General features: G+C 38.5%; 1 protein-coding gene across 1 annotated transcript in view; it reads right to left on the reverse strand.

Annotated features, from left to right (window-relative positions):
- cntn1a (contactin 1a) overlaps positions 1–25,129 on the reverse strand; it is a 97,830-nt gene that overhangs the window by 44,021 nt on the left and 28,680 nt on the right. The gene's annotated exons all lie outside the window — the stretch shown is intronic.

A 25,129-nucleotide genomic window follows, 5' to 3' on the forward strand; every position in this document is an offset into this window, starting at 1 on the left:
CAAATACATAAAACTACACATTAAAATATTAACCAAAACAGAATATAAACACAGGCAAAGACAGTGCACACTTGCTTACTGCTAATAGCATTAAAATGCCAATCTGTTTACATCTAAACATAATCAGCTCACACTCAATGTTACCATATAATCAATGGGTAGACTGGCAGTTCATTCATTCATTCATCTTGAGTAACGGTTTGTGGATCTTCCTTTTCTTTCTTTCTTCTAACATAATGTGGATATTTTGCATCATGTGAATTTCCCCACTGTGGGACTAATAAAGGATTATAAAGGATTATCTTATCTTATCATCTTATAATAACTGCACTAATGTTATCAGAAAAATCTTTAATATACAGACATCATCACAATTCATTGTTTAGTTACCATACCATGTTTAGTTACTGCTTATAATGGACTGCTGGCTTCTGCCTAAAATCTACATTCTGAATCAGAATCAGAATCAGAATCAGAATCGGGCTTTATTGGCCAAGTATGCTCACACATACAAGGAATTTGTTTTTGGTTACACAGATGCTTGCAGTGCACGAAAAATACAATACAGACAATCTTATTCACACAGCTCACTCTCTCTCTAACACACACATTCATACCTGTAAACATAGAAAACATTGTAAACATTTAGCATGTGCAATTTACATTGTAATTTTAAAAAGGTGCAGTTTTGTGCAATATAAAAACTATAGAAAATATAAAAATATATAAATATGAAATGGAAGTAAAGGTGAAAATCCTGTGTATGCCATTACATAAATGAAATAGGTAGTTTTTGATGTGCAAGTGTCCCGAGTATTAACAGTACAGTAGTGTTCAATTGTTCATGAGCGTAATGGAGTTTGGATAAAAGCTTCTCTGTAGCCTGGTCGTTCGGGTCTTCATGTGGCTGAAGCGTCGGCCTGATGGAAGGCACCGAAACAGGTGATGACCAGGGTGAAACGGGTCAGTGATGATTTTCTCTGCACGCTTCCTGGTTCTGGAGGCATGCAGGTCCAGCAGTGTGGGCAGCTTTACACCGATGGTCCTCTCTGCAGACTTGATGATGCGCTGCAGTCTCTTGGTGTCATGTTTTGTGATAGCGCTGCCCCACACTGTGATGGATGTGGTGACGATGGACTCTATGATGGCTGTGTAGAACTGCACCATCAGCTCTTGGGGTAGGTTGAACTTCCTCAGCTGGTACAGAAAGTACATCCTCTGTTGAGCCCTCTTGATGATGGAGTTGATGTTGCTGTCCCACTTCAGGTCCTTGGAGATCGTTGTGCCCAGGAACTTGTAGGACTCCACAGCCATCACAGTCCTGTCTAGGATGGTGAGTGCTGGCAGGGTTGGGGGTCTCCTCCTGAAGTCCACGGTCATCTCCACTGTTTTTGCTGTGTTCAGCTCCAGATTGTTCTGACTGCTCCAGAGGACAACCTGATCAACCACCCGTCTATAAGCAGACTCATCACTGTCACTGATGAGACCAATGACTGTAGTGTCATCTGCAAACTTCAGGATTTTAACAGAGGAGTCCATGGAGGTACAGTCATTTGTGTACAGCGAGAAGAGCAGTGGGGAGAGTACACAACCCTGTGGGGCACCTGTGCTGATGATTCTGGTCCCTGAAGTACACTTTCCCAGCCTCACCTGCTGTTTTCTGCCAGTAAGAAAGTCAGTTATCCACTGGCAGGTGGAGGCTGGTACGCTGAGTTCAGCCAGTTTGCTGTGTAATTGTCCTGGAATAATTGTGTTGAAGGCTGAGCTGAAGTCCAGGAACAGAATTCTTGCATAAGTTCCCGGGTGATCAAGGTGTTGAAGGATGAAGTGGAGACCCATGTTCACTGCATCGTCCACCGACCGGTTGGCCCGATAGGCAAATTGCAGGGGGTCTAGCAGGGGGTCCGTGATTTCCTTAATGTGGTTGAGAACCAGTCTTTCAAAGGACTTCATGACCACAGAGGTCAGGGCAACAGGTCTGTAGTCATTTAGTCCTGTGGTAGTTGCCTTTTTGGGAATGGGTATTATTGTGGAGCATTTAAAACAGGATGGAACCACACACAGCTCCAGTGATCTGTTGAAGATCTTAGTGAAGACAGGTGCAAGCTGGTCTGCACAGGTCCTCAGGCAGGAGGGAGAGATTCCATCAGGACCTGGGGCCTTCTTGACTTTCTGTTTTTTAAAAAGTCTCAGCACGTCTTCCTCGCAGATCTTCAGGGCAGGCTGGATGGGTGGCTGATAGTCAGATGGGTGTGAAGTGGTGTTGGATGGGAGCTCGTTGCTGGGCTGTTCAAACCTGCAGTAGAATCTGTTAAGGTCGTCGGCCAGTTGACGATCTCCCATTGTCTGTGTAGGTGGCCTTTTGTAGCTGGTGATGTTCTGCAGACACCTCCAGGCGGTTGATGGCTCATTTGTGGACATCATGCTGCTTAGCTTGTTGGAGTAGTTCTTCTTTGCAGCCTTGATCTCTTTGGTTAGGGTGTTCCTTGCCTGGTTGTACAGCGCCCGATCCCCACTTCTATATGCTACCTCCTTAGACCGGCGCAGCTGTTTCAATTTGGCATTAAACCAGGGCTTGTCATTATTATATTTAATGCGAGTCCTGGTGGGAACACAGATGTCTTCACAAAAGCTGATGTAAGATGTCACAGTGTCCGTGTGTTCATCCAGGCTGCTTGTGGCATCATCAAACACACACCAGTCTGTTAATTCCATGCAGTCCTGAAGCCTTTCTTTAGCCTCATTAGTCCATTTCTTCACCGTGCTGACCACAGGTTTGGCACACTTGAGCTTCTGTCTGTAGGTCGGGAGAAGATGAACTAAACAGTGGTCAGATAGTCCCAGTGCTGCACGAGGGACAGAGCGGTACCCACCTTTAAATACAGTATAGCAGTGATCTAAAATGTTGCTCTCCCTGGTGGGGCAGGTAACATGCTGTCTGTATTTAGGTAGTTCGTTGTTAAGTTTTGCTCTGTTAAAGTCCCCTAAGATGATGAAAACAGAGTCTGTGTGTTTGTGCTCCACGCTGAGGATCTGATCAGCGAGTGCGCTCAGTGCCTCGCGCGCGCACGCTTGAGGTGGAATGTAAACAGCAACAAGCACAACTGATGAAAACTCCCGCGGACAATAAAACGGAATGTTGCACTGGTTCTACTCATGGTCTATGTGTTCATCTTACTGTTCTACATCACTGCAAAATCTTTAGTCAATGCCTAAGGACTTTAGCATGTTGCCTTGCATCTACTGTACATGGATTTCCAAATTAAGCAGTGAAAGGCATATGGAGAAAACAGTCTGTACACACATGTCTCCATCCACCCACCAAATGCAGTGTGAATCACAATGATTTTAGAAGAGAAATATGACATGTACACACTGAAGTTGTTGATATATTGAGGTTGTCAAAAGAAGTAACACTGGCTATTAGTAAATATACCTGGATTTATCTTTTGGGGATATTTGAGGGAGTCAGGAAATCAAGAACATGGGCTTTAAAAACAAGAGGAGAAAGCATGTGAAAAGGGGTACAAGTAAAAAGCTTACAAGGGTTACATGGGTTATAAAACAATAAAACCTTCATATGTTATACTTGCATATAAAAATGCTATGAATGTACATTCAATTTAAATCTCTCTGCTTACACAATGTAAAAAGTAAATCCTCTATATTTTTCTTTACTTAAAGCATTTTAGTTACATGTCTTTATTCTGAAAAACTGCACAGCTATAACAAATTTATGTGAATAGTCCTATCAAAATGAGCATTTATAGATTTATACATTATAAGTTGATTTTATCTGATTTGGTTTATAACCAAACAGACCAAACTGCCATTTCTTATCTAATTCAATCAGCAGACTAATTCAATATCCACAGCAAGCCCACAGATGACTGTCAATGATAGTGATAATAAACCTCTGTATCAGTTTACTTTATCTAAGCATAGTGACTTATTTAAACCCTTTCTTTTTCTCATTAAATCAAAATCCCATCTATATGAAAAGCCATAAAATAGTTAATAATAAATGTATCCATAGCTTCTAGCAGCCCTTCTACAATGAAGTGGTTTTACTACCTCATCCTTTTCATCGACTGTCAATTATTCTACACAAATATAAATTTGCATCTGGCTATTCACTGTTGCATGGTAAACAAAATCATAAATACAGTACAATACATCAGCTTGCCATATATCTAACACACTCACATATGAATACTATACAGTGCATCAAAATGTGGTGATAGAGATCATCAATAAACCCTATATTTACAACAGCAGTGATTTTTTTTTACCTTACATTACCCATTTCGCTGTTCTCTACTAGTTCCTGACTTTAAGCAGAACACTGGTTGCTTGGCTTCATGACAAGGGCTGGCAGATTATATCCATGGCAAAGTAAATTATCTGGACACCAGTGTTAATTTCGTTGACGAATGATTTTCGTCATAGTTTTCGTCAACGAAAATTTTTTTCATGATGAAAACGAGACGACTAAATAAAAACTACAAAAAAAGATAAAAACTATGACGAAATGAATCGACACTTTCGTCAACGAATAAAAATGAGACGAAAATGTTTGGCAGAGACGACATCCAATCAGAACTGATTTAGTTTTGTGGAAGGTAGGGACAAGTTAGAAAGAGATCCAATCATAACTACTTTAGCGTATGTGGAGGGGCGGGACAAGCCGATTAGCCATCCAATCAGTACTAATCTTTTGCAGTACCGCGTTAAGACCACACTTGCACAAGTTTGATCTAAACCCGGGAAGACCAGACTAGCCTGTGAACTGTCTTTACTCATGGAACTAGGTTAACTCCACAATGTCAACAGGAAGAAAGAGGAGAGCCGATATCTGGACACATTTCTCATTGTGAAAAATAAGACGATGTGTAAACCATGTGGGGCGATCTAGGGTAAAAACACAACAAATCTGAAACATCTGGCACTGCTGGCAGTATAATGGCAACAATGTCACAGCTGCTTTTATGGTACCCAGTTTTATAAAGAATGTAATATGCAATTTGTTATGAACAATGCATATACTGTATGTTTCAGGCTGAGCAGGCCTACTGGACATTAATATTTTGTTATTGTTATGCTTAATAAGCAGGGTCAGGTAAATAAAGATGTTTGAAATAAGTTAAATCTGGTTTTGTGTGTATTGCACATTCAAACATTAATAATATTCCATAACTGGTTAAAAATGTTTTATTTTGTGTAAGTGTATATAATGACAAATAATTTAAGGGAAGTGATAAAAAAGCATTTACATTTTACACCCTTTACATTTATTTTAGGGCGGCACGGTGGCTAAGTGGGTTGCGCTGTCGCCTCACAGCAAGAAGGTCCTGGGTTCGATCCCCAGGTGGGGCGGTCCGAGTCCTTTCTGTGTGGAGTTTGCATGTTCTCCCCGTGTCTGCGTGAGTTTCCTCCGGGTGCTCCGGTTTCCTCCCACAGTCCAAAGACGTGCAAGTGAGGTGAATTGAAGATACTAAATTTGTCGATGACTGTGTTCGATATAAACTTGTGTAATGAGTAACTACCGTTCCTGTCATGAATGTAACCAATGTGTAAAAACATGACGTTAAAATCCTAATAAACTAACAAATATGTATTTTAGTCGACTGAATCGACTGTAGATTTAGTCGACTATATTCTTATGATAATTAGTCGACTAAAACTAGACTAAAACTAAAACAATTCAGATGACTAAATTATGACTAAAACTAAATCAAAATTTGCTGTCAAAATTAACACTGCTGGACACAACTTTACATATGTCACGCGGGGCTAAGGACGAGCTAAGGGGCGGACACACAGAGATGTAATAGAAAACAAAGGATTTATTAATAACAAAGGGCAAAACAAGGCAAACATAGCAAACATGGCAAAACAAAGAGCTAGCGTAACATGAGCTTGAAACATGGCTAGTAACAAGAGCTAGAAACATGGCTAGTAGTGATGTCAACCTCGAAACTTGTATTCGAAACTGATTCGATTCATTTGAAGCTCAGTGTTTCGAAACGTTGCTTCAAAGTCCGAATCAAAATGAAAGTCACGTGACTGTCCCGGAAAACGTTTCATTACGTCACGCTGTTTCGAAACGTTTTGAAACTGATCAATTGTATGTGTCAATGTATAATAAATATTGTATAGTCTGGTTGCACAAGCACTTCTCATTTTAACTGTATAATAAATAATGGTCAATGTCAAGGATACTCATATGACGGACTGATTTTTCATACCACTATCAAAACACACTTCTTTCAGTGATCTATAAGACAGATGTTACTGTTAGACCACTGATTGGACATTAGATGTCACTGTGATGCGATGATTCGAACGTTTCACAAGCTTGAATCTTTTTCCGAATCATTTGTTTCATTTGCTTCGATCTCTCAAAAGCCCCACTTATGCCATCACTAATGGCTAGTAACAAGAGCTAGAAACATGACTTGGTAACAAGAGCTAGAAACATGACTTGGTAACAAGAGCTAGAAACATGACTTGGTAACAAGAGCTAGAAACATGACTTGGTAACAAGAGCTAGAAACATGACTTGGTAACAAGAGCTAGAAACATGACTTGGTAACAAGAGCTAGAAACATGACTTAGTAACAAGAGCTAGAAACATGAATTAGTAACAAGAGCTAGAAACATGACTTAGTAACATGAGCTAGAAACATGACTTAGTAACAAGAGCTAGAAACATGACTTAGTAACAAGAGCTAGAAACATGACTTAGTAACAAGAGCTAGAAACATGACTTAGTAACATGAGCTAGAAACATGACTTAGTAACAAGAGCTAGAAACATGACTTAGTAACATGAGCTAGAAACATGACTGAGTAGCAAGAGCTAGAAACATGACACAACATGACTTAACATGACTTAACATGACTTAACATGACTTAACATGACTTAACATGACTTAACATGACTTAACAAAGCCAAAATAGTTCCCAACTCCGTGCTCCAGCGCACCTCTTAAATAGAGGGCAGCTGGAGCCAATTAGTCCCAGAGACCCAATCAGGAACGGGGGTGTGGCAGGAGACAGAGTGTTCATGGAGAAGAGGGGCGTGGCACACAGGAGCACACAGAGGGTTCAAGTGTGACAACATATTTAGGACATATCTTTTCAATCTCAATTTATAATATTGATACTATTGGGAGACTTTGGAAGCTGTCAATAAATTTATTATTTTTATTACTTTATTACTACTATTTTTAATTTTATGTTTTATTATTTTACTTTAGTACAAAATAAAGTCAGTTTAACTGTAATGGAAAGATGCTGACAGCTGATTACTGAATAGCTGAAGTGAAGTCCACAGCTTGCAAGGTATATTTCCAGAGAAATCCATGAATTCACTGAGACAGAGTCTGCCACTACTAGGCCATAACTTATGCACACTTCACGTGACAGCGTTGGCTAGCACAACACCTTGCTATCAGTATAGAGAATAATGGGCCACAAATAAAGCCATGCATTCATGATTTAGCTTCCTTCCAGACAGGGCAGTCAAGCCCTATCCTCATTGAGTATTGACAGTGCTACTTGTCACCCTAACACTCATTGTGTATACTGCACAGACGTCAAGCAGGGACAATGGCAACAGGGTCAGGGATACCAGGACCCCTGCATTAATGTGAATTGTAAGCTGTTTAAGAGTTTACAGCTTGCATTTAATGCAGAACAAAATCAATTACATGAAAATAATACAGTGCAGATTAATTAAATGCATGTTTACAGGGCACTACATTGAGTAAATTAATATATATAAAAAAAAAAACATATCACCCTATAACTTACTACACACTGTTTTAAGATGCTTATCTTACCATAATTCCAACCCTAACTGTAACCTCTAAAAATCCTTCATGATTCTGTCATTTTCCATATGAAATTGCATAAATAATTATAATAATAATAATTTTAATTCTTTTAATCAGTCAAGAAAAAAGCAGAAGACATTGTATAATTAAATGCTATAGAAAATCCCAATGTAAAAAGTAGGTAGCCACTTAATCTATGCACATTACAAGTACATTCATTGAATACAGACATTTCTATGAAAGCTAAGAAAAATTCTGACAGAAAACAAAAGGCAAAATAAAAAAGCTGTGACGGTGCTTAGATGTAATCTTCTTCCCCATATTTTTCAGCAGAATTTTAAATAACCTGCACAGTAATATCCAACTGCTGCTCTTTTGAAATGTGAAGATAAGCACTGTATTTGACCCTCTGTGCAAAATGGATGAAAGAAGCCCTTCCCCCATACTCTATATGTCTGTCATCCACTCTGCTCCCCCAGCCACCAACACTACAGATCTATTACCATAAATCTGATTTCTCACCATGAAACCTACATTGAATTTTTTCTTACAAAGCACTTGCAAAAAGCTGGAGCTTACATACTAAACTTGTTACAATAAATACTGTACATCGTTATGCTTCTAAACAGTAACACTGATACCTTATTTGCATGTTGTGGTTTTACTATTACTGTAGTGGTCCTATGAAATTGGTTAGATCACATACTTACTGTAACACAGTGAAAGAAAAGTGTTTAACCACTTTTGTTTATGTTATTTATTATGCTATACATGGTCAAAAGTATATGGACTTTCCCTTTTAATTACTGGGTTTAAGTATTTCAGCCAAACCCACTGCTATAGCACCTTATTTATTTATCAATGCATTTATATAAAAACATATTCACTTTGCTAAAGGTCTTATCCTGTTGTAGCATGACTGTGCCCCTGTGCAAAAAGTCCATAAAGACATGAAATGGCGAGTTAAAAGACCCTCTGACCTTAACACCACTGAACATCTTTAGAATTAACTGAAATGTCGATTGTGACCCAGACCTTTTTTAACATCAGTGTCTAACCTCACAAATGCATTCATGAAATGAACACAAATTCCCCTAGAAACAATCCACAATATTGTTGACAGCCTTTACAAGTATGTGAAAGTCGTTATACCCCTAACACATGACCTTAATGCTAATTACTGTTACTTTATTCTCACAGACATTTTTTAGTCATAATATGACCAATCTAAACTAAGATCTACTTTCTGAGATCCTTATGATGCTTGTGTCTCAGTCTAATGGTAGCAGTCAAAGTACCCCAATAAAATAGGCAGAAAAAAGTCACCAGCTTTAGTCAATCATAATCCTTAACAAGGAATCAAGATGCTTGCAACCGCACCAACAAATTCCATCAATATATTGCTGGTCTTTAACAGTAATAGGCTCCAATTATTGAAGAGCATTAATTAAATGGATTTAAGTCCTGAAAACAGATTAAAATTTTCAAGAATGAATGACTTTATTTATCATATATACATATACAGTACAATTAAATTTTTTCTGTGTATCCCAGCTCATTGTGAAGCTGGGGTCAGAGCACGGGATCAGCCATTGCACCCCTGAAGCTGAGAGGCAGCCAACAGTGGCTGCATGGCAGAGCTGAGATTTGAACTCTTAACCTTTGGATCGACAGCCCAAATATCTACCCACTAGGGTACCACTGTCCCCCAAAGGCTTGCTCCTTGATGTGACTTAAAACATGTAATAAATTATGTGTTATTCTTTACCAAAGAACAGTGGGTAATGCATGTTGCTTTGATATAAGCAGAAGAAAGCACCATGGGAAGTGATATAATTAATAATTTAAACACACCACATTGCAATGGATCATTTTTCTATAACAGCCTGCCCTCTCTCATACATGTGAAAACCAGGGACAGGGATGTGTTGTCCTGCATTACAGCTTACAGTTCTTTTACTCCTGTTGTCGAGTGGATCAAGTGTGATTTCTGTCCCTGCTTAGAATGTTTTTCCCCAATTCTTCTAAAGACAAGTGTGCTGCCAACTGTCCTAAATCCTTCAGGTCCAGTCCATTGTCTCTTACACAAACCGGCAGTGCAGGATGGAACACAACTCAAGTAGGAAAGTGAGAAGATTAAGTGTTTGGGCAGGAAGACAGCCTTGTTAATTCTAGCTATCGCTTTTTAGCAGCAACCCTTTTGGGAGCTCTGGGCGCAAACCCCTCCAAACAGGTCAGTTCCTAATCTCCATTCATCCCTCAATCTATTAAACCCAATCCAGCCATCATACCAGCAGTAAGCCAAACCTTGAGAGACTGAATATAGAGAGACTGAATAGAGTCAGCAAAGGCTGAGCATTAAGTTTGATGAAGCCTACACAAAGCTATTAGTGTGTTATAGGCTGTGGATATCTGTAGTTCAATGAGATGGAATTAAACCTGCAATGCATCAGTACTGATTACTAGAGGGATGTTCTGGTCGTTGCACTTCTGAGGTGGCCACCTGATTTATTTACTTATTTGTTTATATGAACACCTCAATCAAACATAACTGATTTATTTGAGCATTTTTATGTTAAGGTAGCCATATCCTACCATACTAGCAACTCAGGTTAACTATGATTACTGGCTGGTTCAAAGTACAGTTAAACTTTACACTGGCATGAGTGTTTGCTATGCTATGATCATTTTGTATGTAGGAACTTTAGGAAGTGCCTTTACCAGCAGTTTAGGCCAGGGTAATATAAGCACTGTTTTATTTGCAGCATAAATATCTTACCTTATTAGGACTTACCTTATTCTTATGTAACAACTGCATACACTGTACTCATTAAGCACTTTATTAGGTACACCTATCTGGTACATACATTTATTAACTATTTTATAAGCTACAGCTACCATACAGATGAATTTTGTGGAAATTATGATTACTGACTGTAGCCAATCCATTGCTCTGTACGTTCTTACCCTCTTTCCCCATAAGACACCCACTTACCAGATGTTATTAGGTAATGGACAATTCCTAGCCCTACAATGACACTAACATAGTAATAACATGGTAGACTGTTGTGTGAGTGTAGCAGGTGCTGCACTCTTGTAGGGATTTTTAAACACCTCAGTGTCAATGCTGGGAGGAGGTAGTAGAAGCTAAAAAGCCAACAGCATCTTGTGATAAGAAGGTGTCAACTGTTAAAATACTAGTGCAAATTTGAATTATGTGGGTAAAATTGAAGTGAATATATGCACCGGTTGTAAATACACTGATCAGCCATAACATTTGATCAGCTCCACTTACCATATAGAAGCACTTTGTAGTTCTACAACTGTAGACTGACTGTAGTCCACCTATTTCTCTACATACTTTCTTTTAGCTTTCACCCTGTTCTTTAATGGTCAGAACCCCCACAGGACCACCACAAAGCAGGTATTATTTAGGTGGTGGATCATTCTCAGCACTGCAGTGACACTGACATGGTGGTGGTGTGTTAGTGTGTGTTGTGCTGGTATGAGTGGATCAGACACAGCAGCGCTACTGGAGTTTTAAAATACCATGTCCACTCACTGTCCACTCTATTAGACACTCCTACCTAGTTGGTCCACCTTGTAGATGTAAAGTCAGAGACGATCGCTCATCTATTGCTGCTCTTTGAGTTGGTCATCTTCTAGACCTTCATCAGTGGTCACAGGACACTGCACACGGTTGGTGAACAATTCTCAGTCCAGCAGTGACAGTGAGGTGTTTAAAAACTCCATCAGCATTGCTGTGTCAAAGCATGCAGAGAAACAGATGGACTACAGTCAGTAATTGTAGAACTACAAAGTGCTTCTATATGGTAAGTGGAGCTGATAAAATGGACAATGTGTGTATAAACAAGGTGGTTTCAATGTTATGGCTGATCGGTGTATACTGAATAACAAAATTTAAAGTAGTTAAACATTGTAATCAGCATTTCAGGTCCTAGTATCTTTACCTCCTGCAAAAATGCTCAAATCAACTAGCTGTCAAACACTAAATGGCAAAGATGCCATTAAATGCACCTTAATAAAAAAGGTGGTATAACACTGTAAGATACAACCCCAAAGGCAAGTGAGCTTTAAGAGGTCAGCTACTGTGCCTATAATGGGCATTAGGAGATGAAACTTGACATTTCTTTAGTCAACAAAAAACAGGGCTGCACAACAGGGCTAGCCCTAAACTCTACTGGGCTCACAGATGGTATTTCCACTTGGCTGCATCTCGCTGAGCTTTATGATTGCTAATAAATAAACATGCTAAGACAAAATGATGAATAGAGTAATCCAAATGGTTAGCAAGTGTAAGTGAGAGTGAGAGAGAGAGAGAGAGAGAGAGAGAGAGAGAGAGAGAGTCAATATTTAAAGCCGAAATGTCAAGAGAAAATAAACAGTGCCGGTCCTAATTAAGATTATTGGATTTAGGTGGATGTAATCATGTTTTGTTCACCAACTATCCATAATACCGTCTTCTCAGCTCATTACTATCAATCTTAATGAAGCCATTTCAGGTGCAGTGAATACAAAAATACGTCTTAATAAGAACAGATGACTTTTAAACATAAAGCAGACCAACATTTACAAAGGACCTAATACTGTTGTTAACAGTTTAGGAACTCTCATTGCTGTGCTTTATCAGAACACTGGGTATAGTGCTCAGATTTCATGTAACACAGTCTGGGCACAAGCCCTTGCCAGGCAAGACATATTTACTTTCTAAATAGCCAAGAGAGATATTTCTTCCCAAAAAAAAAAATCTAACATATGAAGCTAAAAATAAATGACACTAAAAGAAACAGCCGCAACTCTGTGAACTAGTTCAAATGTATTGAATGCAGGTAATAGTAACGACCACACTATTACTATGAACACAATAACTCTCAGATCAAACCATCTGATAATGTCCAAAACATCAGTGTTGTTCAGGATAGCCAGCTATCCTTCTTCTTATGTTGCTATAACCTGACAAGATAATGCTGGTTTCTCCTCTAAAACATTAGATAGAATCACTTAGACTCTTAATCACTTAGAGCCTGGACTACTGCAGCTCCTTCATGACAGGTCTTACCATGTCCACTAATAACACCTGCAAATAAATCAAAATTCAGCTGCCTGTCTGGTTTTCAATCAACCCAAACATTGCCATGTCACCCCACAATTCTGCCCCCTATTCACTGGCTTTCTGTGGCTGCCTGCACTCAGTTTAAAACAATGATGCCTGCCTACAAAACCAAAAATGAACCAGCCTGACCTACCGTAGAGCACCTATCAAACCATGTTCCGTACCACATACCCTCCAAGCCACAAGTCTAGCTCATTTTGGATCCAACACCCAGAATTAATGCATCAAGGCTGTTCTCGTATTAGCATCTAGGTCATGGATGTCCAAACTATGTCCAGTGAGCTATTTGCGGCCTGTTACCATTTTGGAAACAGTACACAAGATATTTTTAAAAAAGATATTAAAGTTGGCCCACTATTAAGCTGTTAGAACTCTGAGTGTCGCTGTTGCATCAAACAAATCTAAAACTCTTCCCATCTTCTTTTCCCCAACTCAAAACATTAAAGTTACACCTATATTAATGTTCCCGAGTTTTTGGATAAACATAGTAACTCCAAAGAAACAACAACTACACAGCAAATGCAGAAGATTTCAGGCTTGTTAAGAAAATGACTTTAGAGGGAAGTGTGTATGTTTAATTTAAATAAGTACAATAATGTTTCCATTAGGATTATAAACTGGTCAGTAAAATTGGCAAAATCTTAGTTTACACAACACTGTCAAAGATAGATTATTAGTCACTCAAATAAAAAGGAAGTGTAATTGTTGTTAATCAAGTAGGTTTATTAAATATTTATTTGTTTTATTACAAAGAGTCAATGGCCTGTGTTTGCATATTTTTTACTCAATCTGACCCCCAACAAGAAAGGTTTGGGCACCCCTCATCTAGGTGGTGGAATAAACTTTCCCTCTTGCCATCTTCAAAAGATGATTAAAGACCCACTTCTTTAATAAGCACTTAAAAACTTACACTTTCTAATCTTCTATCCTTATCTACCAGGGTTTTAGCAGATTTATGTTTACAGACCATTGTCTATTTGTACTAGAGTTAGGAAATGTTTACTTGCGGAGACACTTCTGTAAGTTGCTCTGTATAAGAGCGTCTGCTAAATGCTGCAAAGGTAAATGTGAGAATGAGAAAGACATAATAGCTATAAAGAGAGGATTGAAATGGCGACAGGTTAAATTGCCCAGTGTGGGCATGCATCTTAGTCCTGGAAAGTTTTATCTTGCAACACCCATGAAAAGCTGGATAGCAGGTGGATAATGAGACTGTGATTCCCTTGCTGTCATTGAATTCTGGTTTCTTTCAAGTGCTGTGGCCAACACAACATGCATCATTAATCTGGTGCAGAGAGAGCCGCATCATCCTGCTGCCACACCTATTGATTACTGCAGTACAGGGGTAATCACACAGCAATAGTAATCCGCTCTAAAGCTTGATAAAATGCTTAGACTATGCCCTAATTTAACTACTACAAGCCCTTTGTTGATGTTTGAAATCAGTCTGCGTACACTGAAACAGCCTGCAAAGAATCTTAATTTGTGAAGTTAACTTGTGTGTCGGGTCACTGATTATCTGCAGTTATACAGTTCTTTAGAAAAAAAGTAAAAAGGGTAGGTGTTGTAATAATATAATAAAATCAAAGAGTCAAAGGTTCAAATCCTAACAATGCCACAACTATACACTGCTCTTAGTTTAGAAAAAAAAGCACAAATGACACTGCTCTGCGGGGGCTGTACAAACACAAACAGCTTGACATCAGAAGGCAACAACACCTACCCCAGGGTTCTTCTTTTGTGCTTTTCATCAATTAGTTTTAATAGGAATGCCTGTGTCTGATGTGTGTTTAATACTATTTTAGTTTAAATCTTTTCATGATTCAATTGTATGAGGTAGGATTTTTTTGAATGTTTATTAAATACAAACCAGATTTCTGAAATAGTTGAGACATTTTGTAAAATGTAATAAACACAAGAATGTGATTTGTTAATCACATCAAAGCGACTTACAGAACTGTGACAGTATGTTGTCTAAGCAATTGAGAGTTAAGGGCCTTGCTCAAGGGCCCAACAGTGGCAACCTGGCAGTGGTGGGGCTTGAACCAGTGACCTTTTGATTACTAGTCCAGTACCTTAACCACTAGGCATTTTTGGAATGGAATTTTTGCTTATTCCTGCTTAATACAAATTTTCAGCTGCTTAAAAGTCTGTTTGTGGTTGTTTAATTCTCCTTTTATTTTTATTTTTGAGAAATAGGTGTTCAACTTTGAAAGATTTGATTTGTAAGTACCTAGTGGAATGTACCGTATCACTCATCACAAGTGCAGCCTAAAATGAAATGAGGTAACTACTACTAGTAGTACAACCTTTGGTATTTTGGAGAATTACCTATATTTAAAGGACTGTTTTAATAGTGTTGCACTTTCATATTATATCTAGATTTTATAAAACTGCACTTGAACTCAAAAGTTCCTAAAACCTGAATGGACTGCTTATGCTGTATAGCAGGACATATACCCATGCTAGTAGTGCTGGGCGGTATGACAGTACATTCAGTATTCCTCATATCGTATGGATTTTTCAAATACAGCCATATTCTAGCATAATTAATACAGCAGCTGTAGGCTTCAGTAATCAGCAAATCATATAATATTCTTTGCCGCTAAAAGTGCTATGGAGCGCTGTGTCGATTAGATATCCCTCACGAGTTAGTCAGATAGCGTTAGCACAACAGCGTTAACATATAAGAGAGGCTTCCTCTATATGGTGAAAAAAATAAACAAAAACAGATGAAGGATGAAGAGAGGAAGACCAAATATGCACAGGAAGAACCTGCCAAAAAAATAAGGTGTGTCGGCAGTTTAGAACAGACTACAACACTCTATACTGCATGGTTTGTCAAGCAACGGCTGTTTCAAACAACGACATTATGAACGAAGTAACAATCCACATATGCAAGGACACGATTCCTCTACAGACAGTCGAGAAAGAAGCTTTTAGAGCAAAAATTAAAACACTGGATTCCATGTATTTCTTACGGGGTGAAAATACTTCAGGTCAGTCACAAAACCAACATTATAAGTGAGACCTTTGTTCAAGTTGTACAGTGGAGTTTGCAAACATCGTTTTATTTGTTAAAGGGAGAGCTAATTGTACAATGCTTAAATATTAAATAAACAATACAATGTGTACTGATTTTGTCATATATTGTGACATTTTGTGGGGCCAAGCAAAGCTTGTAGTACTCAAAACCTTCATTATATACATAGTAAAATTAAAACTTATATTCTATGTAGTGATGACAGTAGAATAAGCCACATACATATAAAAACATCCCAGTCATACAAAAAATAAAACATACCGTGATATACCATGAAACCGTCAGAATCTTCCGAAAACATTGTGATACAAATTTTTTGGTCATACCATTCAGCCCTACTAGAGAGCTTAGATCACTCTTCAATAACTGCGAAATTTCTTATCTACTGATAGCATGTCTAGTGTTTTATATGCTCACAAACAGAGCTGACTTTCACAGTGAAATATTTAGAAATCTTTGAATTACATGACAATGTTGATTTATTTTTTACTCTCTGTCACCAATGTAAATACTGTGCAAGAAAAAAACATGCAAGCTTAAAATGTGAACATCAACACACACAAATACTGACCATTCAAATAAAAGCTTATTTAGTCCTCTATCAACAATAGCAACACTAGCTAGTCGTGGATGTCTCTAAGTGACTGTATAAATAAAAATACAGTAGTTTATGCTCAGTTTACCTTATGTTTGCATAAATAACAATTTTAAAAGATGTGGTTGCTGACTTTACATGTTTATAAGTAGGCATGAGTTGGTCCCCACTCTCCAAAAGTGTTACCTGTCATGCAATATTCTAGACTCAGTAAGTAAATTACACAATTAAGAGGGACAAAAACATTAACCCTAATTATTTCCATTTTATTTTAAATGATGGCAACATAAATAAAAAAAAATTCTCATCACATTTAATTCAAGCGGAAACTATGGCACAAAAAGCATCACATCTTAGTCTAATCTTCACAGACACAGTTAGTGGTATTTCTTGTTGAACGAGCCATTAAGCTGTCTGCCAGTCTCCGCGCTGCCTGTCCCAGCGACTCTGAATTATAATTGACTCTGATACAGGGGCGCCAGATGTAGGTCATTACTTCAATCAGACTGACAAATGGGTTTGCAATGTGCAAATAACACAGCAACAAACACCCAGGAATCATGCATATTTGTTTATTTAGTTATAAATTAATTTAAGAGAATCATAAAGTTATAGTAAATTTCTATACATATGTAGACATAAAAACACAATTATTTCTCATTTTGTGTAAACTGGGTAAGCCTTAATAAATTAAGACTAACATAGGCATGAGCTTTAAGAAATTCAAGTGCAAGTCAGTTTCAGGCTACACATCTATTTTTGCACACAACAAACAACAATACTGCACATTTTTACTTTTTATTTACTTACATAGTGAACAAGGCGACATAGCAGCATAATTTCACACTTTTATCATAAGCATAATTTAAGCAGACAGTGTATTACCATATAAAAACAAATTTGAAAAAACCCTGACAGCTCACTGTGGCACCCCTCTGAATCTAAACGGCATGCTGGCCAAAAGGCATATAGCTATATGGGGCAATTTTTCATGCTGTGTGGAGAAAACCCACATTTTTTATTGAGGCAATGGCACTAGAAAGGTTTATGAAAACCAAAAGCTTGAGAAGGAAGCCTTTTAATTCAAACATCTTGCAAATGCAAATTACAGTGCATTTCCTAAAGCCATTTGCCCTCTGCATATTGAACCAATATTTCAGATCTACAAAATCTCTTGTGTGATCACAGATCCAAACATAACTACAAATATTCTGACAAATTGCAAACCAGGTCAAGTACTAAAGCTTGAAATGGGCAAGACAAAAATATCATATTGTAATATGTAACAACGTTTACAGGACATGTGATCTATACTAAACTAATACCAGTAATAACTAAGCATTTTATGTAAAAATATCACAAGTCAATAAACAATTTCAAGTTCCATTTGTAAACTATCTTCTACATGTATGTTATAAGCAATATTTAATGTTGTTTCTTATCAACTTAATTTTGTAGACACAAAAACGTTGGGACGGGGAAGTTGATAGTTACACACTACTGTGTAGTGGTCGAGTATATCAGGGATGGGCAGGAAGGTGAGTACAGAGACCTTGTGAGCAGCTTCGTTGAGTGGTGCGTGAGGAACCATCTGCTCCTAAATGTGTCCAAAACTAAGCAGATGTTAGTGGACTTCAGGAAGAATAGGACCACAATCAGACCTGTTACCATCATGGGTCAGGACGTAGAACTGGTGGACACTTTTTGATGGACAGTATCTGGCTTGACAACAGACTGGATTGGAGGGCCAACACAGAGACTGTGTACAGGAAGGGGATGAGCAGACTTTCTGAGAAAGCTCAGGTTCTTTAATGTGTGCAACAAAATGTTGACTATCTTTTACCAGTCTGTTGTTGTGGGGGCTGTCTTCTTTGCAGCAGTGTGTTGGGGAGGCAGCCTCAGCTGATCAGAAAGGCTGGCTCAGTCTTGAGCTGCTCACTTGACAGTTTTGAGTTGGTGGTTGGTAGGAGGTCGCTGAACAAAATCACAACTCGTCACACCCCCTCCATGACCAGCTAGTCAGACAGCGGAGCACTTTCAACAACAGACTCAACCCCGCTGTCCGCTGATATTCAGATTATTTTAAAGTGGAAAACTCTAAATCACTTCATAAGTCAGTGATTCAATTCCCATTTTCAAAGCACGATCTTCTGCTGAGTTATGAGGGAGAATAATTGGACTGTGGCCATGTATTGGTACGCTGTTTTAAGTAGTTGACATACTGGTCACAGTCGCTGATCGTGATTGAGGTTCCACCTAGAGCTCTTTCCTCCGATATTCAGTAAGTTTGTTTGTTTTGTTACTGTCAGACTCAACTCCACTTGTTCCCACTTTTTGTCACACACACTTTTATTTGACAGTTCTTTGGTTCCCTTATTTTGGATTCTATTCATTCCCTGCACTTGGGAGCAGAATCAGCTCGCTTGTGCCACCCCTGGCAGTAACAATTGAGTAACAAAAGAGTTTTTTTTAGATTTGGTTGCATTGGAGGGTTTTCGAACATGAACTGCCTGTTTAAGGTCTTGCCACCTCATCGCAATGGGATCTCAAAACTTAGTTAAACTCAGAACCTCGCCACTCCAAACCTTAATTTAGTATCTTTCGATCCTTTCAGAGGTGGACTTGCTTGTGTGCTTTGGGTCATTGTCCCACTGCATATATCAACTGTGCTTGAGCTTTTGGTCACAATCTGATGGGTAGACATTCTCCTTTAGGATTTTCTGATAGAGAGCAGAATTTATTTGTCCAAATCATCCAGGACCTATGGAAGCGTACCCAGAGCATCACTCTAGAACCACCATGCATGACTGTTGGCATTATGTTCTTATGAAAATATGTGGTGTCAGCTTTATACCAGATGTAATGGGACACGTCTTCCAAAAAGTTTCACCTTTGAATTTTGAATCCACAGAATATTATGCAAAAAGTCTTGGGGTCATTAAGATAAAGATTTTTTAATCAGTAGTGGTTTGTACTTTGCAGCTCTGCTATGGATGGCATTTTTGGCCAGGGTTTGTTTAAAAGTACTTTGCTCTGATTATCTGAAACGTACTAATGTGACAAAAAAAATTGGAAGGGCAAATTATTTTTCACAGCATTATATGCAAATGGTCATGTATTTTGTGTAACATGTCCAATTAATCAAAATGCATTGTAATTAACTTTTAATTTGTCTGATTTTTGCAAATCAGTTGTTTCTGGAAGCCTTTATGCAGCCTTTATGCTGCCAAATGCCAAATGTGTTTTGTACTGAGTGCTCGTCAACTGCAGACATCGCCTCTCTTCTCGATAGAGTGAAGTGTTTTCAAAATACACTCAGAGAAAGGCATACAGAGACATATACTGCCTATAACAGAATAATAGGACACTTCTCATGTTAGGCTTCTTTGTGACTGGTACAGGCCTATGAAAAGCAGCACAGAGATGGTATTGTGGCAAACCACTGTATCTCTGAATTAAGTCATGAGCAAAATATAGTCTGTCATTTCTGCCTGATTTAGTCAACTTGTGAGGTAAGAAATACATTTACTACAAAATACTTTAAAGTATGACTCTGGGCCCATTCAGTCAAAGTAGTATTTGTATGGCTGGGCATTGATGTTGGTCAAGAAAGCCTCGATTGATGTTCCAGTTAATTCTAAAGCTGCTCAGAGCTCTGTGCAGGCCTGGAGTTTCTTTAAACCATGATATTCTTCCTGCATTTATAGACCTTGCTTTGTGCACAGGGGTATAGTCATACTAGAACAGCAACAAGCCTTCCATACACTGTTACTGCAAAGCTGGAAGCTGAACATTTTCTTTCTGCAATAGATTTATTGCATACAGTGGGGCCAAAAAGTATTTAGTCAGCCACTGATTGTGCAAGTTCTCCTACTTAGAAAGATGAGAGAGGTCTGTAATTTTCATCATAGGTACACTTTAACTATGAGAGACAAAATGAGAAAAAAAAAATCCAGGAAATCACATTGTAGGATTTTTAAAGAATTTATTTGTAAATTATGGTGGAAAATAAGTATTTGGTCAATAACAAAAGTTCAACTCAATACTTTGTAACATAACCTTTGTTGGCAATGACAGAGGTGAAACGTTTCCTGTAAGTCTTCACCAGGTTTGCACACACTGTAGCTGGTATTTTGGCCCATTCCTCCATGCAGATCTCCTCTAGAGCAGTGATGTTTTGGGGCTGTCGCTGGGCAACACGGACTTTCAACTCCCGCCACAAATTTTCTATGGGGTTGAGGTCTGGAGACTGGCTAGGCCACTCCAGGACCTTGAAATGCTTTTTACGGAGCCACTCCTTCGTTGCTCGAGCGGTGTGTTTGGGATGCAACTCAGCATTCTTCTTCCTCCAAACACGACGAGTTGAGTTTTTACCAAAAAGTTCCATTTTGGTTTCATCTGACCACATGATATTCTCCCAATCCTCTTCTGGATCATCCATATGCTCTCTGACAAACTTCAGACGGGCCTGGACATGTACTGGCTTAAGCAGGGGGACACGCCTGGCACTGCAAGATTTGAGTCCCTCTCGGCGTAGTGTGTTACTGATGGTAGCCTTTGTTACTTTGGTCCCAGCTCTCTGCAGGTCATTCATCAGGTCCCTCTGTGTAGTTCTGGGATTTTTGCTCACCGTTCTCATGATCATTTTGACCCCACGGGAAGAGATCTTGCGTGGGGCCCCAGATCGAGGGAGATTATCAATGGTCTTGTATGTCTTCCATTTTCTTACAATTGCTTACAATTTTCTTCCTGGTGTCCTTCGACAGCTCTTTGGTCTTTGGCCATGGTTGAGTTTGGAGTCTGACTGTTTGAGGCTATGGACAGGTGTCTTTTAAACAGATAACGAGGTCAAACAGGTGCCATTAATACAGGTAACGAGTGGAGGACAGAAGAGCTTCTTAAAGAAGAAGTTACAGTTCTGTGAGAGCCAGAAATCTTGCTTGTTTGTTATTGACCAAATACTTATTTTCCACCATAATTTACAAATAAATTCTTTAAAAATCCTACAATGTGATTTCCTGGATTTTTTTTCTCATTTTGTCTCTAATAGTTGAAGTGTACCTATGATGAAAATTACAGACCTCTCTCATCTTTCTAAGTAGGAGAACTTGCACAATCAGTGGCTGACTAAATACTTTTTGGCCCCACTGTATCTTAGCTTTTGTTGTGGCAGAAACACATGAATTCAATAATTAGAAGAGGTGTCCCAATACTTTTGTCCATATTGTGTACATATGACATACACTATTCAGCCAAATTTTGTAGATACCTCCCACCTGAACATTGCATCCAAAATAATAAGCAATAACTAATGTCTACAGACACTGCACACTTAATTTTATGCACCCATTATTACTGAGTGTGACTTTAAAGCACAACTTACTGGAGTGCCAGACCTTTGGCCATATTCTGTGCTCAGAATTATTTTTGCAAAACAAGGAATAGAAAAATACAGTAATACAAAACAGAAAGAGCCTCTGATTACACTGACAGCCTTTCCCAAAGGAAGCCCACTTTGTATCTTTATCTTTCTTGGGAATTGTGATATGACACCTGGTGTGGCGTCTGTTTGCAGAGTACTGATCCGAGGGGAAGCAGTGAAGCAGCATGCTTTGTATCACCCCCACCTAACAATGGACAGCGTAACAAGCTGACAGGGCAAAAAGCCTTCAAGACAGTGAATTAGGTTAACACCAAACACTAAAGCACAGATTGAATGCATAAACAGGAAGCACTTAGGAAAGTCAGGAATGGTTTGGAAACACAGTTGTGACCATTACCACACATGCAGTCTGTTGCAACACTATACACTATCTGGCAAATGCTGCTTAAAGTGCTATGAGCAGAATAATAACAATTCTTTGTTATCAGAACACAGAAAAGATCAGATAACAGGTTATTTATACTATAAAAACTGTTTATAAGTAAAAATTTATTTTCTTTAGTCAGGAATATAAATTTTAGACTGTTACCATGTACCAGCCTGATAGTGATTGTATTCTCCAGGGCTTCTTCTAGCCCATCCCCACCCAGTTGCTGGGTTGTTTACTTGTGTTCAATAGGCACTTCTACACCTTGACCCCACACAACAGTGTCAAATTACATATTAACAAATTTTAATTGATAATAAATCAAATGGATTATTAGTATATTAGAGTAAAATACCTCAATAAATGAGAGTAAAAAACATAACTGCATATGCTTCCAGATAGGTGTAATGCATAATTAAATGCCAGTGTTTCTTTTATACAAACCCCATTTACAAAAATTAAGATATGTTGTAAAATGCAATAAAATGAAGAATCTGTGATTTGTTAATTTTCTAGAATCTTGACTTAAGTAGGAAGATAAGATTTCCTGTGTTTTTACTGTTTCACTGTTACTGGCAGTAAATTCTACATTTGTCAGTTAAGTTTTTTGCATAGATCTAGTCGTATGCAATTAAAAAATTCTTCTCTACTGATGCTGATCCCCACTTCTGATTGAGGTGAGCGAGACCGTCACACGCCCCTCTGACACGTGTTCAGTGGCCGACTGCATCTTTTCACCTGCACAAGACGAGTTCATATGCGGATCAGCTTTGTGTACGGAGAGCCACACCCTGATCACATTATTCATCGACCAGCCAGCAGAGGTCGTAATTGCATCAGTTATGAGGTTCCTATTCAACTTCCCACCCTGTATGAACAACAATGTCCATATAGCCGCCCAGCCCAGCCGGATGGCAGAGCTGAGTTTCAAACCGACAGGTTAAAAATGTCAGCTCTGGTGGGCTAGCGTGGCCACCTGAGCGGCCTTATAATAACCTTCTAATCATCTAGCTTTCCTATAGTATTTATATGAAAAAATAATATCAATAGAAAATAGAAAACAAAAATGCTTAGAAAGAACACATGTAGTTATAAAAATAAAGTACACATGGTTTAATGCATTCATTCATTTTTACTAACAGCATCAGCCTGGTCATTGTTGGGGTCGAAAAAGCATACATTTCTGCCAACAACAAAGTGAATATCATTAAAACATTGGGTCTTGCATTGTATTAAGGTGTAATATAAAGTATATAATTACCTTAAATTTAGAACCACCAATCCACCTACTCACACTTTTAAAAGGTAGAATTAAACCCACACAGACATGGGTAAAAATACCAGCAAACCTGCACTCCAGTTCTGCAAAATGCTTGAGCTGAGTGACATTACCATCATTTTTAATTTTCTAAGCAGCTGCATCAGATTCAGACAACCATAACGCATTAACGAATTCCAGTCCTAATTCAATCTAAATGTGTGGTTGCATTTAATCTAATAATAATCTAAAAAATATGAAGCTTCCCAGAACCTCAGCACACTAGCGCATCAGCGTCTCAATCAACATGCAGCAAACAACATGGCTCTTTTTAAAGTGCTTGCAATAATGGAGCACTAGACACTGTATTGATCTGTTTTTACTAGCAAAACTGTATTTAATGCTTGTTATAAAAAAATGGCACTTACTACTTGAAGACAGCATCATTTTAAATATACTAGCATAACTGGAAGATATAGCTAAGTAGCTTAAAGTTGGCAAATGCTAACTAAGATATAAAAACAGTGACTTAAAACCACTTGTATGTACACTGCCTGGCCAAAAAAAAAAAAATCACCACCTCAATTTAACTAAGCAAATAGGTAAGAGCCTCCCATTGGATAATTACTGCATGGGTGATTATGTTTCAGCTGGCAACAAATTATTTAACCCTAACTGATGCAGTGAGTAGCTTCTCATTTGTTAAACAACCATGTCGAAAGACACCTCCTGTGGTCGTGGAAAAGATGTTAATCTGTTTCAGAAGGGTCAAATTATTAGCATGCATCAAGCAGAGGAAACATCTAAGGAGATTACTGAAACTACTAAAATCGGGTTAAGAACTGTCCAACACATTATTAAAAAGTGGAAGGACAGTGGGGAAACATCATCTTCGAGGAAGGAATGTGGTCAGAAAATAATCTTGAATGATCATGATCGGCGATCACTTAAACGTTTGGTGAAATCAAATGGTAGAAAAACTACAGTAGAACTCAGGGATATGTTTAATAGTGACAGTAAGAGCATTTCCACACGCACAATGTGAAGGGAACTCAAGGGATTGGGACTAAACAGCTGTGTAGCCTTAAGAAAACCACTTGTCACTGAGGCTAACTGGAAAGAGTGGTTCAGAGAGCATGAGACATCATTTTCACACCATGGATTGGAGTGTTGGCTTCTTAAAAGGACATACGGATGCTTTTAGTCCTTGTTGCCAACAAAGAAAAAACATAATACCTTTTGTTCTCTACTCCCATGTCTTTAGGTTGCCCTTGTTATGTATGAAGACGGACATTACCCTCAACAACTCTTACCTCCCGAGGGGGTTCTGATGAGGACTGTTGAGCCAATTAAGGTACTGTTGAGCCAACTGCACTGTAGTCAAGCCATTTGCAGGCACTTGCTCCTGGATGAAGTGCATCCATGAGCTCCCCAATATCCAGCTTACTG

This window comes from Trichomycterus rosablanca, chromosome 1 (assembly GCF_030014385.1).
Source record: "Trichomycterus rosablanca isolate fTriRos1 chromosome 1, fTriRos1.hap1, whole genome shotgun sequence".
Classification (NCBI taxonomy): domain Eukaryota; kingdom Metazoa; phylum Chordata; class Actinopteri; order Siluriformes; family Trichomycteridae; genus Trichomycterus; species Trichomycterus rosablanca.